The sequence below is a fragment of the Lycium barbarum genome, chromosome 6, assembly GCF_019175385.1.
Source record: "Lycium barbarum isolate Lr01 chromosome 6, ASM1917538v2, whole genome shotgun sequence".
Taxonomy (NCBI): Eukaryota; Viridiplantae; Streptophyta; class Magnoliopsida; order Solanales; family Solanaceae; genus Lycium; species Lycium barbarum.
Window position 1 is genome coordinate 36,256,619 of NC_083342.1, and position 16,198 is coordinate 36,272,816.

Genomic DNA, 16,198 nt, shown 5'->3' on the forward strand with positions numbered 1-16,198 from the left:
TAAATTATTGAAAAATAGTAATTAACGTTAAACAAATCTACTTTTTTTTTTCAACAAGTAAAATGAGATTCAAGGCCTTTTTTTTTTTTTGTAAATTAAATATAATAATTTAGAGTTGCAAGTTAGTATATAATACATTTCCAATTTTAATTTAGACTTCAGCTTTAGAAGATGCATTATGTGTATTTATTCTAAGGCTATTGTTCACGTACGATATACATTAGTTGATTAGTACAATAGTATTCTTTGATGTACCAACCTATTATAAAGAATAAGGCAAAAGTTTTAGGTAAGATTGTATACGGTAAAAATCGGATATATGCTAGACCGGTGAGACCGGAGACCGAGCATGAAGACTTTCTTTTGGGACCGGAGGAGTGCTTGATCCGAAGAAAGCAAAAGACATCATTTGGTCCGGTTTCTCCATAGTCGAGTTGATCGTGGCCGTTCGTCCGTTTGATCGTGGTCGTTGGTCCGGGTGATCCGTTACACAACTGCCACGTGTCAATACCGTTCTGCCACATTGTATTGCCAATCGTACGGGTGTCAGACCATACGAACCAACCTTATCCTTTTTAGGGTTTTACTTTATTCAAACGGGCTTTAGGTTGTAAGAGGCCCATAAGGCAAAACTATAAATAGGGGCCATTACCCTACTTTTAAGGGTTGACTTCTTGAGTTCTAGAACATTGTAATAGCAAAATATATAAAATCACTCTCTCATTCTCTGACTTTAGTCTGGATCAGTTGTTATTGTTTAGCTTTGTTCAATTAAACAATTCTCATATATTATTAGACACATATATTTAGAGTAAATCACTAATTATTATTTGCTCCTTCATAGCATATCTTTATATACCTTTTTTCAACCAAATAGATCAAAGTTCAACCACATATCCTATACCTCATTCATAAATTTAATTGTTTACCTAAATTCGAGGTAAACAGTTTGGTACCCACCGTGGGGCTAGGATAATAGTGGTCTTTGATCTTAATTTATCTCTCACCCGTCAGAATCGAAAAAATCTTTTGTTCGTCTCTGTAAAAACGGACCAAATGGTTAACAGTGGACAATCTGGTCACGTCAACAACAACGAGATTGTGACCGAAAATGAAGACAGCGGGCCACGAGGATTACCAGCAAATCCCGCTGACCCGAACCCCATTAATTCGAGGGAGGGCCTCAACTGGCAAAACACCGTGAATCAGGAGAATCCCACACAGCCGGCCACCGATCCTTTAAATACTCACAATTCAATTACTTTGTCCCGGACACAAGGCCGGAAAGAACCGGATACCCCGGATGCTAATATTGACTTACGTTTAATTTTTGAAATGTTGCAGGAACAGAGAGCGGCGATTGCTGAACAAGGAATCGCAATAGCCCAGTTGCAAAACAGAAGTGATAAAACGACCCCGGAGAAGGCGAAGGGTGTTGCTGAATCCAGAGGGGATGAGGCACGGATGGTTGAGAGCAATGGGTCCGGAGCTGGTTCATCCACCGAGGTTCTGAGAATACTCGAAACATTGGCGAAGCGGGTAGACTCGACCGAAAAGAGGGTGGAAACATATAACTCTCGGGTGGACCAAATACCGGGGGCTCCGCCTATTTTGAAAGGACCGGATTCGAAGAGGTATATTCAGAGGCCTTTTCCTCCGAGTGCGGCTCCGAAATTGATCCCGAAGAGGTTCAAGATGCCGGATATCCAGAAATACGACGGCACAACGGACCCTCAGGAACACGTGACTTCGTACACCTGCGCTATAAAAGGCAATGACATTGAAGAAGATGAAATCGAATCCGTGTTGCTGAAAAGGTTTGGGGAAACTCTGTCAAAGGGAGCATTGACTTGGTACGACCATCTGCCCGAGCATTCGATCACTTCTTTCGAAATGCTCGCCGATGCTTTCATAAAAGCTCACGCCGGTGCAAAAAGGGTGCAGGCCCGTAAGGCAGATATTTTCCTTATAGCCCAAAGAGACGATGAGTTATTGCGTGAATTTGTCAACCGATTCCAAAGGGAACGAATGGAGCTCCCTCCGGATCCGGAGGAATGGGCTGCACAAGCTTTCACAAAGGGGCTCAATCCTCAGAGCTCGACGACCTCGTTCAAATTAAAGGAAAACTTGCTGGAATACGAGGCTGTGACCTGGGCGGATGTCCACAACCGATACGAGTCAAAGATTCGGGTAGAGGATGACCAACTCGAGCTTCCCCCAGGGCCCGTAAATATGAACAAAAGTTTGGAGAGACCAAGAAAGAATTACGAACCGGAGGCCAGATCATCGAGAGAAAGGTATCGGCCATACTATCATTTGAATAAACCAAGCTTCAGGTCGGAAAAATCAAGGGTTGGCCCGAGTCATTTCTCCGGTCGGGGTGATAAACGGGCCGAGCGCCCGTTGAACAGTCGAGGTCTCTCATTTAGGAGCGATGCCAGGAGCTCGGCCAACAACAAAGACTTGCCGAGGATATCGGAGTACAACTTCAATGTCAACATTTCAGACCTCTTCTCGGCTATTGGCCGTATAGCAGATGTAAGATGGCCGAGACCATTAAGGTCGGACCCGGGCCAACGGGACCCGAGCGTAATGTGTGAATATCATGGAACTCATGGACACAGAACTGAAGATTGTCGCCAGCTAAGAGAGGAGGTGGCTCGGTTACTAAAGAATGACCATCTTTGAGAATTGCTAAGTGAACGAGCCAAAGGTCACTACAAGGAAAGGGGGACTCATAAACGGGCCAAACCAGTAGAACCTCAGCATATAATCAACATGATAATCGGGGGTACCGATACCCCACGAGGGCCGGTGATGAAACACACAAAGGTTTCTATTGTGCATGAGAAGCGCAGCCCGGATTATTTACCCGAGGGTTCCATCTCTTTCAGCAACGAGGATGCAGAAGGCATTATCCAACCGCATAATGATGCATTGGTAATCTCTATACTTATTTTTAAAACTCAAATTAAACATATTTTGACTGACCCAGGTAGCTCGGCCAACATCATCGGGTGGAGAGTGGTCGAACAGCTAAGGCTACTCGATCAGATCATACCGGTAGCCCGGGTACTCAGCGGGTTCAACATGGCGAGGCAAACCACAAAGGACGAGATCTCATTACCGGTAAACATTGACGGCACTATCCAGCAAACGGTGTTCTATGTAATCGAATGAGATATGGAGTATAATGCATTGTTTGGTAGACCTTGGATACATAGCATGAGGTCCGTGCCGTCGACATTACATCAGCTGCTGAAATTCCCGACTTCGGAGGGGATAAAAACCATCCGAGGTAAACAACCCGTTGCAAGGGAGATGTTCGCGGTCAAGGAAGCGACACCTCAGGCCAAAAAATCGGATCAAAAGGAAGAAGATTCAACCAGGAGAAAGGACACCAAATAGCAACTAAAGCACACGGGGTCGGACCCGTGGTATGAAGAGGATGATTTCGATGTACCCAGATCATTCGTCATGCCGGATGACTCGTATGCAACCAAGTCAACAGTAGAGGAGTTGGAGCAGATCACCTTGTTCGAATATCTACCGGACAGAAAGGTATACCTGGGCACGGGGTTAACCTCGGAGCTCAGGAACAAGTTAATTGAATTTCTTCGAGCTAATACCGATTGCTTCGCATGGTCCCATATAGATATGACAGGTGTGCCACCGGAAGTAACAACTCACAAGCTCAGCTTAGACAGACGTTTTCCCCCGGTGAAGCAAAAGAGAAGGCCCATGGCAGAGGCAAAACACGCCTTCGTGAAGGACGAGGTAACGAAGCTTTTAAAAACAGGCTCTATCCAGGAGGTAAAATACCCGGACTATAAGGTGCCGAAAAAAGGTAATAGGTTTCGAATGTGTGTTGATTATAAGGATCTTAACAATGCATGCCCGAAGGATTCATTTCCGTTGCCTCACATCGATAGAATGATCGATGCAACGGCCGGGCATGAGATGTTAGGTTTTCTCGATGCTTACTCCGGGTATAACCAAATTCGGATGCACCCGGAGGATCAAGAGAAAACATCCTTTATTACCCGATATGGGACTTACTGTTACAATGTCATGCCTTTTATATTAAAAAATGCCGGTGCAACTTACCAAGGCCTAGTTAATGGGATGTTCGAAGAACAAATAGGCAAAACAATAGAAGTTTATATTGACGACATGGTGGTCAAGTCCCTGGAAACAGAGGACCATTTAAAGAATTTGCAGGAAACCTTCGATGTACTCCGCAAGTATAACATGAAGCTCAACCCGGCAAAATGTGCCTTCGGTATCCGATCTGTTAAATTTTTGGGTTTCATGGTGTCAAACCGGGGGATTAAAATCAACCCGGACAAGATCAAATCCATCGAGGATATTGAGGTGGGGAATAACGTCAAAGGAGTGCAGAGGCTCACCGGAAAGATAGCGGCACTGAGTCGTTTTATATCGAGGTCCTCGGACAAGAATCACCGCTTCTTTTCCTTACTGAGGAAGAAGAACGACTTCGTTTGGACACCGGAGTGTCAAAGAGCTTTACAAGAATTAGAAAGGTACTTGTCTAGCCCACCGCTATTGCACACACCAAAAGCGGACGAGCAGTTTTTTCTCTACCTTGCTGTCTCCGAGGTAGCGGTAAGTGGCATTTTGGTCCAAGAAGAATCGGGTACGCAATTCCCTATATATTATGTAAGTAGAACTTTGGGGGATGCGGAGACCCGTTATCCCCACTTGGAAAAATTGGCATTAGCATTGGTAAGTGCTTCTAGAAAGCTCAAACCCTACTTTCAATGCCATCCGATATGTGTAGTGACTACTTACCCCCTAAAAAACATTATGCACAAACCGGAATTATCGGGTAGACTAACTAAATGGGTCGTAGAATTTAGCGGATATGATATCGAATACAAGCCTCGGACGGCCTTCAAGTCCCAGATCTTAGCCGACTTTGTGGCGGACTTCACCCCGGCTATGGTCCCCGAGGTTGAGAAAGAACTTCTGCTAACTTCAGGGAAAGCTTCAGGTATTTGGTCGCTACTGTTATATCCCGTGTTTTCGCACATTTGGAAAATTAGAAATAATCTTGACTTGTATGAAATAAAGTCATAATTGATTACATCTAGCACTGCAGTTGTTTGTAAAAGAATATTAATGTGAGAGTGTCGGGGAAGGCTAAGGGCAAAAAGAAAAAAAAATTGGAATTTCGGTAATTAGTTTCGGGATTTGTAAAACAAGGATTTAAAATCCATTGGGCCAAGAAAAAATTGATGAGAAATGAGACCCAAATAAGGGGGGTGGCCGGCCATAAGGCCAAGCCCACCCAACCTTTTTAGTCAATTTTTCCCATGTGCTAAATACTAATAATATAGTGGTCTTTATCCCTTAGAGCATTCAAGAAATTAGAAGAAGAGAAAGAACAAAGCACAAGAGAGAAAAAGAAAGAAGAGCTCTCGGCTTGGCCATGGAAAATTGACCCTCACAAATCTTATGCCAAAAATTTATATTTTGTGGTTTTCTTACTAAATTGAGTAGCCTCTTCAACTTGGTGTAGTTGGTTTGGAGAAAGGAGCCCTTGGTTTATCAAAGTGAGCACAAATTCTAGTGAGGAAGACTAGAAAATAAGGTAAGAATTTATCTCTTTTTATTGTGTTATGATGTTTTGTTTGTGTTGTAGTATGTGGGAATGAGTTGATTGTATGGAAAATTGGAAGATTTCAAAGTGGGATTGGAATATGGTGTGTAGCCGTGAGGGTATATGTGTTGTATACTTATAATGTGTTGAACTATGTTATATTTTAGTTGTGAATGTGATGGAATTCATATTGTGAATGAAAGTTGAATAAATTTGGTTGAATTGATAAATAGAGCAATTGGCCGTGTGGTATAATGGAGTAGGAATAGAAATGGATTAAGTTGTTTAGTGTGTTAGTGTGTTATTGTGATTCTTGCAATGTGAACGAAAGTAAAACAATATGAGTTTGCTTTGAAATGGAATGTAGAAACTTATATCGCTTTAGTATGATCTTACGACATTATGAAAGTGAAGTTATTAGGTTGCTAATTAGGACAAGTATTGATGAACTTGGAAGTTGGAATCATGTTATGAATATGTATGCCAAAGATTAGAAGTTTTGAATGAGTTATGACTTCGGCAGAAAGTTTGTATATTACGTATATCGTGTGTATAATTTAAGGAAACGATATGAAATGCTTCTAAACTATGTTGTGGTGATCTAGATTGATAATGAATGTGAAATCATTGAGATTAGTTTGAAAGTTAAGATTAAAATGAAGGTTATGGCATTATGTCAGCAAGTAGAACTAGTTGTGCCATATTGTGTTTCTAATGTTTGTTGTGGATGTTGATGTTGTTGTTTGGGTTGTTGTTGATGATTTTGAGCCGAGTTGAATTCTCGGGGGTGGTATATGTATAGGGGAAGTGCTGCCGAAATTTCGGTAGACATATATGAGTTAAGTTGAATTCGTAGAATCTATAACTCACAATTGGTAAACTTGACCATTTACAGATTTTTGACGAAACGAGAAGTGAGCTTTGATAGGCTTAAAAGGCTCAAAAGGTATGTAAAGCTACCTCGATCCTTCTTTTGTCATGCCTAAGTGTAGTAGAATCGGATTCGAGCCTCGGAGGACTTTCTGCCCCTCGGAATCCGCAAGTGAAAATATCACTTTTTCTTTCAGTAAGATTGAACTCTTTTGGTATGCTTTCCTGGAAATTATGCAAACTTTCTCTAAACTCCTTGAAAAGCTATAGAATGTCCGTAGAACCTTTATAGGTGACCCCATAAGCTTAAAGGGCGTAATTTGAGCCCACCGCCTTGCTTGTTCCGAGGTGGGCCCGCTATTCCCGGTTTTGCCCTTAATGTACTTAAGTCTTCTTTTCGAGCAGTTTTTAAAAGAAACGTTTTGACTACTATTCTAATTACCTAACGAACATTGGTTTAAATATTCCACTGAGTCCGATAAATTGTTTTGACACTCGCAACGATTTCAGAAAGATTATACTTCTGTAATTCATTATGATATCCGAAACTCGTTTACTATGTTCCCGTCCGACTTCATTGGATCGATTTGTCTTTGATATGCCTCATCGAGTCTATTAAAACATTTATGATATTTTAATTGCATTAGTCTCTCACTACTCCATTCGTGGACGCCCCAATGTTTCCCACACTGAGCCCGGGCCAGGATTTGTTGTCAAGCGTGATCCTCTGCATTGTTCGCCGTGCCTTGATGTGAGGGGGCAGGTATTCGCGTACATGGGTTTGTGGAGTATGATGTGCCATGTCCGCTTGTTCTGATATGATTTTCTATGGCCATTTGATATGACATATTATGATACGGGGTTATGCCCCTTTTCTGATTCTTCTGTGTTGTGGCACCAGCGTCGGGAGGGTGGCCACGTTTTGTCTGTCGAGTCCCTTGGCAGGGGCCGGATTTGATATGACATATGTTTCTGTACCCACACTGCATGTTCGAAAATATACATCTGATACATTGGATTTTCTGTTTACTTTCTGCACGTTCTGTACCAGTTATGAGTTTGTTTCTGTAATTCAGGCTTTACATATTCAGTACATATTTCGTACTGACCCCTTTCTTCGGGGGCTGCGTTTTCATGCCACGTAGGTACCGACGACAGGTTTGCAGATCCGCCCGCTTAGGATCTTATTCTGCTATTTTGGAGCGCTCTTTTCTTCAGAGCCCATCTTTTGGTATAGTCTGTCATCACTGTATATGTATATTCTCGTTCATGGGTACGGCGGGGCCCTGTACCGTCATATGATTCTGTCGGTCTGTTTAGAGGTCTGTGGACATGTTTGTGGGTTGGGGTCTTTCTGTACAGATGTGTGCTTATGTTGTGTTTAGGCGATCCCATTCGCCGCGGCGGCCGGTCCGCATATATTTAAATGTTGCTCTGTTGGCCCTGTGCGGCCTTTGTTGGTATTTTCTGCGTGCAGGGTACATGGGATAGTCCGTAAAACAAAGGAAACTCTGCCGAAATTTTTCTGGAAATTATCTAAATTTGAAATAAAGCCTTGTCGGCTTCTGCCATATACTAGAATGCGTTTGAGTGCCCAGATCGGGCACTAGTCACGGTCTACGGGGTTGGGTCATGACAAAAGTGGTATCAGAGCGGTTCGTCCTCGGAATGTCTACAGACCGTGTCTAGTAGAGTCTTGTTTATCGGTGTGTTGTTCACCACACCTATAAACAGGAGGCTACAGGGCATTTAGGATGCTACCCTTCTTTCCGTCTTAGATCGTGCGATAGAGCTGTGTTATCAGGATGACTCCTCCCCAACGAATTGTTACATTTGCAGTTATGCCTCTAAAAAAGGCGACAGCGGCCCAAAAGGCCAAGGCAGCGGCCGCGGGAGAGACTAGCCGGGCCCAGAGGATTACCAGGGCCCATGCACATATTGCTCCTGATATTTTGCCCCCGGCAGAGGGCTCTTCTACACCGCCACACGTAGAGGAGATTGGAGCAGCAGTAGCTGCAGGTCGAGGGGCGGCTCCACCGCCAGCTCCCGAGATTCCAGTACCTGAGCCCCCAGCTCCACGGCCAGGCACTGAGGATCAGACTATGAGAGAGGCAGTCCAGCTATTGACCAGACTTGTGGCGGGACAGGTTCAGGGGAACGGATTGGGAGGTGACCGAGCATATAGGCGTGACAGTTCGAGAGCTCGTGAGTTCTTGACTTGTGGCCCTTCAGAGTTCTTCGGGACAAAGCCCGAGGAGGATCCTGAGGAGTTTATCAGGAAGATGCGGCGCACCTTACATTTGATTAATGCTTCCGTGACAGAGTCAGTCACATTGGCTTCGTACCGGTTGTATGATGTAGCGGCAAATTGGTACGAGTCATGGGAGTTATCCAGAGGCGACGGCGCTCCCCCAGCAGTTTGGGATGATTTTTCTCAGGCTTTTCTTAGCCATTTTCTGCCTCCGGAGTTACGGCGGGCCAAGGCTGACAGATTCTTATTGCTGAGACAGAGGGGCCGCAGTGTTCGAGAGTACAGTATGGAGTTCGACTCATTGGCTCGATATGCACCTGCTGTGGTAGCTACTATGGCTGACAGGATGCACAGCCCGATATGGATATTGCCCGTATTCAGGCGCACGCCCAGGGCATGGAGGACCGACACAGGGGTCATCAGCCCGATAGGAGTCAGGATCGGAGACAGCCCAAGAGGGCCAGATCATCTGGGTATTCGGGAGATTTTCGGGGCAGACAGCCTCAGCAGCCGCAGCAGCCTAGCAGACATCTATCCCAGCCGGCACAGAGCGCACCTCCACAGCCTACAGGTCGCAGATTTGATAGCCCAGGTTATTCAGGAGCAGGTCAGAGCTCCAGTGCTTCAGGTTCGCGGACAGATAGGGGTTCTGGTCAGACGAGGCCACCTAGACCTCAGTGTTCTTATTGTGGCAGATACCATCTGGGAGAGTGCTATAGGGCCACCGGTGCATGTTTTTCTTGTGGCCGTCAGGGCCATTCTGTGAGAGATTGCCCGTATAAGAGTAGTTCGGGTGGTGCAGCGCAGCCTACCGGATCAGCCGTAGGGTCATCATCTTCGTCAGTGGCTATGCGCCCTACAGGGTCGGGTACATCAGCACCGGCGGGTCGCGGCAGAGGCCGTGGTGGAGCTTCTGGTACTAGCGGTCCTTCGAACCGCATTTATGCTTTGGCCAGCTGCCAGGATCAGGAGGCATCGCCTAATGTCGTTACAGGTACATTATTGGTTTTCTCTCGGTCTGTGTATGCATTAATTGATCCAGGTTCGACTTTGTCATATATTTCGCCTCTGGTTGCCAGTAAAATTGGTATAACGTCTGAACCTATAGAGCAATTTGAGGTACCCACACCGATTGGGGACTTTATTGTAGCAAAACAGGTATATAAAGACTGTTCTGTAATTGTATGTGGTCGAGACACTAAGGCAGATCTGGTGGAGTTAGATATGATCGAGTTCGATGTTATTATGGGAATGGACTGGCTAGCTTCCTGTTATGCTAATGTTGACTGCCAAAATAAGGTAGTTCGTTTCCAGTTTCCTGGGGAGCCAGTTATAGAATGGGCAGGTAATACTGCATCGCCGAAAGGTAAGTTTATTTCATACCTTAAGGCGAAGAAAATGATCAGAAAGGGTTATATTTATCATCTGGTTCGGCTACAAGACTGGACAGCAGAAGCGCCGACTCTTCAGTCAGTTCCCGTGGTTAATGAATTTCCAGATGTATTCCCAGATGAGCTTCCAGGCCTTCCTCCAGAGCGGGAGATAGATTTTACTATTTATTTGCTTCCACATACTCAGCCGATATCTATTCCCCCGTACAGAATGGCACCGGCAGAATTGAAAGAACTGAAAGAGTAGTTGAAAGATCTGTTAGAAAAAGGCTTCATCAGGCCCAGTACTTCGCCTTGGGGAGCCCCGGTATTATTTGTGCGTAAGAAAGACGGGTCGCTGCGTATGTGTATTGATTATCGGCAGCTGAATAAGGTAACTATAAAGAATAAATACCCCCTCCCCAGAATTGACGATTTGTTTGATCAGTTGCAAGGCGCCAAATATTTTTCGAAGATAGATCTTCGGTCTGGCTATCATCAGGTACGGGTACGGGAGGCCGATATTCCTAAGACATCATTCCGGACCAGATATGGGCATTATGAATTCAGAGTTATGTCATTTGGGTTAACTAATGCTCCTGCGGTATTCATGGATCTAATGAACCGGGTATTCAGGCCGTTCTTAGACATGTTTGTAATTGTATTTATCGATGATATTCTGGTTTATTCTCGGTCCGAGGCAGAGCACGCAGATCATCTGAGAGCGGTACTTGGGGTACTTCGGCATCAGAAATTATATGCAAAATTTTCTAAATGTGAATTTTGGCTGGCTTCAGTGGCATTCTTAGGACATATTATTGCAGCTGATGGTGTCCGGGTGGACACACAGAAGATTGAGGCCGTGAAGAATTGGCCCAGACCCACGTCGCCCACGGAGGTACGTAGTTTTCTTGGGTTAGCAGGCTATTACAGAAGATTTGTGGAAAATTTTGCTTCGATTTCAGCGCCTTTGACAAGGCTAACTCAGAAGGGAGCCAAGTTCCAGTGGACTGATGCTTGTGAACGAGGCTTCCAGTTGCTGAAAGAGAAGCTAACTACAGCTCCAGTTCTGACTCTTCCCGAGGGACCAAACGGGTATGTTATTTATTGTGATGCTTCTGGTGTGGGGTTAGGCTGTGTATTGATGCAGCATGGCCGCGTTATAGCTTATGCCTCCCGACAGCTCAAAAAGCATGAAAAGAATTATCCTACCCACGATCTGGAGCTTGCAGCGGTGATTCATGCCCTGAAGATATGGAGACATTATTTATATGGCGTGCATGTTGATATCTATACAGATCATAAGAGTCTCCAGTATATTTTTAAGCAGAAGGAGCTTAATTTGCGGCAGCGGAGGTGGCTAGAGCTCCTGAAAGACTATGATGTGGATATTCTGTATCATCCGGGCAAGGCTAATGTTGTTGCAGATGCGCTTAGCCAGAAATCTATGGGCAGCTTGGCAGATTTACAGCCAGACAGGAGAGAGATAGTACGTGATATTCATCAGTTGGCTAATCTTGGGGTTCGTCTGGCCTATTCTGGAGGTACACGGATTTCTGTCCGAGGGGTTTCTGAATCATCTATTAAGGAAGATATCAAACGGCATCAATATGAAGATCCTATTTTGGCTCGGTACAGAGACACAGCCCATGAGAAGGAGAAGACTCCGTTCGAGTTTACACCGGACGGGACCTTACTATACAGAGGCAGGTTGTGTGTACCTGATATTGCAGGACTACGGCAACAGGTTATGAGCGAGGCACATTATGCTCGCTATTCAGTCCATCCTGGATCTACGAAGATGTATCATGATCTCAGGTGCCTATACTGGTGGGACGGTATGAAATGGGATATTGCAGAATTCGTCGCCCACTGCCCTAATTGTCAGCAGGTCAAGATTGAACACCAGAAACCGGGTGGACTGTTGCAAGAAATGGAAATTCCGACGTGGAAGTGGGAGATCATTAACATGGACTTCATTACAGGTTTGCCTCGCACTCCACGGAAGTATGAGTCCATCTGGGTTATTGTGGATAGGCTGACAAAATCAGCCCATTTTCTCCTCGTCAGAACTACTTATTCCACTGAGGATTATGCCAGGCTTTATATTAAAGAAATTGTGCAACTTCATGGAGTTCCTATATCTATTATCACTGATAGAGGTGCTCAGTTCACAGCGAACTTCTGGAGATCTTTTCAGGAAGGATTAGGGACTCAGTTGAGCCTGAGCACAGCTTTCCATCCTCAGAGCGACGGACAGGCCGAGCGCACTATCCAGACGCTTGAAGATATGTTGCGGGCCTGTGTTATTGATTTCAGAGTTAGCTGGGAGGATCACTTGCCATTGATTGAATTTGCTTATAATAACAGTTACCATTCCAGCATCCAGATGGCTCCGTACGAGGCTTTGTATGGCAGGAAATGCAGGTCACCTATCGGCTGGTTTGATATTGGCGAGACAGAGTTAATTGGCCCAGATATGATCCAGCAGGCCGTTGATAAGGTGAAATTTATCCGGGAACGACTATTGGCAGCCCAGAGTCGACAGAAATCATACGCTGATAAACGGCGTCGTCCTTTGGAATTCCAGGTTGGTGATTGGGTATTTCTAAAGGTATCGCCTATGAAAGGCGTAATGCGGTTCGGCAGAAAGGGTAAGCTTAGTCCGCGTTATATTGGGCCTTATCAGATTGTTAGAAAAATCTGAAATGTCGCCTATGAGTTAGATCTGCCATCTGATTTGGAAGCGGTACATCCGGTATTCCATGTATCTATGCTCCGCAAATGCATTGGTGACCCTTCCAGAATATTTCCTGCGGATGACATTCAGGTGACGGAGCAGTTATCTTACGAGGAGCAGCCCGTAGCAATTTTGGACCGCCAGGTAAGAAAGCTCCGGAACAAAGATGTAGCCTCTGTTAAGGTGTTGTGGCGGAACGATAATAGGGAGGAAATGACCTGGGAGGCCGAAGAGGAAATGAAGAAGAAATATCCTCATCTGTTCCCTATACCCACAGGTAATCTTGAATCCTTGCTTAATTCTATTTCAATAATGAATGTGTGTCACATGTGCTGTCTATAAAAAGAACCTTCCCCCAAAGTATTTTCAAACCCTATAAGATTGATTTAACATTCGGGGACGAATGTTCTAAAGGGGGGGAGGATGTTATATCCCGTGTTTTCGCACATTTGGAAAATTAGAAATAATCTTGACTTGTATGAAATAAAGTCATAATTGATTACATCTAGCACTGGAGTTGTTTGTAAAAGAATATTAATGTGAGAGTGTCGGGGAAGGCTAAGGGCAAAAAGAAAAAAAAATTGGAATTTCGGAAATTAGTTTCGGGATTTGTAAAACAAGAATTTAAAATCCATTGGGCCAAGAAAAAATTGATGAGAAATGAGGCCCAAATAAGGGGGGGTGGCCGGCCATAAGGCCAAGCCCACCCAACCTTTTTAGTCAATTTTTCCCATGTGCTAAATACTAATAATATAGTGGTCTTTATCCCTTAGAGCATTCAAGAAATTAGAAGAAGAGAAAGAACAAAGCACAAGAGAGAAAAAGAAAGAAGAGCTCTCGGCTTGGCCATGGAAAATTGACCCTCACAAATCTTATGCCAAAAATTTATATTTTGTGGTTTTCTTACTAAATTGAGTAGCCTCTTCAACTTGGTGTAGTTGGTTTGGAGAAAGGAACCCTTGGTTTATCAAAGTGAACACAAATTCTAGTGAGGAAGACTAGAAAATAAGGTAAGAATTTATCTCTTTTTATTGTGTTATGATGTTTTGTTTGTGTTGTAGTATGTGGGAATGAGTTGATTGTATGGAAAATTGGAAGATTTCAAAGTGGGATTGGAATATGGTGTGTAGCCGTGAGGGTATATGTGTTGTATACTTATAATGTGTAGAACTATGTTATATTTTAGTTGTGAATGTGATGGAATTCATATTGTGAATGAAAGTTGAATAAATTTGGTTGAATTGATAAATAGAGCAATTGGCCGTGTGGTATAATGGAGTAGGAATAGAAATGGATTAAGTTGTTTAGTGTGTTAGTGTGTTATTCTGATTCTTGCAATGTGAACGAAAGTAAAACAATATGAGTTTGCTTTGACATGGAATGTAGAAACTTATATCGCTTTAGTATGATCTTACGACATTATGAAAGTGAAGTTATTAGGTTGCTAATTTGGACAAGTATTGATGAACTTGGAAGTTGGAATCATGTTATGAATATGTATGCCAAAGATTAGAAGTTTTGAATGAGTTATGACTTCGGCAGAAAGTTTGTATATTACGTATATCGTGTGTATAATTTAAGGAAACGATATGAAATGCTTCTAAACTATGTTGTGGTGATCTAGATTGATAATGAATGTGAAATCATTGAGATTAGTTTGAAAGTTAAGATTAAAATGAAGGTTATGGCATTATGTCAGCAAGTAGAACTAGTTGTGCCATATTGTGTTTCTAATGTTTGTTGTGGATGTTGATGTTGTTGTTTGGGTTGTTGTTGATGATTTTGAGCCGAGTTGAATTCTCGGGGGTGCTATATGTATAGGGGAAGTGCTGCCGAAATTTCGGTAGACATATATGAGTTAAGTTGAATTCGTAGAATCTATAACTCACAATTGGTAAACTTGACCATTTACAGATTTTTGACGAAACGAGAAGTGAGCTTTGATAGGCTTAAAAGGCTCAAAAGGTATGTAAAGCTACCTCGATCCTTCTTTTGTCATGCCTAAGTGTAGTAGAATCGGATTCGAGCCTCGGAGGACTTTCTGCCCCTCGGAATCCGCAAGTGAAAATATCACTTTTTCTTTCAGTAAGATTGAACTCTTTTGGTATGCTTTCCTGGAAATTATGCAAACTTTCTCTAAACTCCTTGAAAAGCTATAGAATATCCGTAGAACCTTTATAGGTGACCCCATAAGCTTAAAGGGCGTAATTTGAGCCCACCGCCTTGCTTGTTCCGAGGTGGGCCCGCTATCCCCGGTTTTGCCCTTAATGTACTTAAGTCTTCTTTTCGAGCAGTTTTTAAAAGAAACGTTTTGACTACTATTCTAATTACCTAACGAACATTGGTTTAAATATTCCACTGAGTCCGATAAATTGTTTTGACACTCGCAACGATTTCAGAAAGATTATACTTCTGTAATTCATTATGATATCCGAAACTCGTTTACTATGTTCCCGTCCGACTTCATTGGATCGATTTGCCTTTGATATGCCTCATCGAGTCTATTAAAACATTTATGATATTTTAATTGCATTAGTCTCTTACTACTCCATTCGTGGACGCCCCAATGTTTCCCACACTGAGCCCGGGCCAGGATATGTTGTCAAGCGTGATCCTCTGCATTGTTCGTCGTGCCTCGATGTGAGGGGGCAGGTATTCGCGTACATGGGTTTGTGGAGTATGATGTGCCATATCCGCTTGTTCTGATATAATTTGCTATGGCCATTTGATATGACATATTATAATACGGGGTTATGCCCCTTTTTTTATTCTTCTGTGTTGTGGCACCAGCGTCGGGAGGGTGGCCACGTTCTGTCTGCCGAGTCCCTTGGCAGGGACCGAATTTGATATGACATATGTTTCTGTACCCACTCTGCATGTTTGAAAATATATATCTGATACTTTGGATTTTCTGTTTACTTTCTGCACGTTCTGTACCAGTTATGAGTTTGTTTCTGTAATTCAGGCTTTACATATTCAGTACATATTTCGTACTGACCCCCTTTCTTCGGGGGCTGCGTTTTCATGCCGCGCAGGTACCGACGACAGGTTTTCAGATCCGCCCGCTTAGGATCTTATTCTGCTATTTTGGAGCGCTCTTTTCTTCAGAGCCCATCTTTTGGTACAGTCTGTCATCACTGTATATGTTTATTCTCGTTCATGGGTACGGCGGGGCCATGTCCCGTCATATGATTCTGTCGGTCTGTTTAGAGGTCTGTGGACATGTTTGTGGGTTGGGGTATTTCTATACAGATGTGTGCTTATGTTGTGTTTGGGCGATCCCATTCGCCGCGGCGGCCGGTCCGCATATATTTAAATGTTGCTCTGTTGGCCCTGTGTGGCCT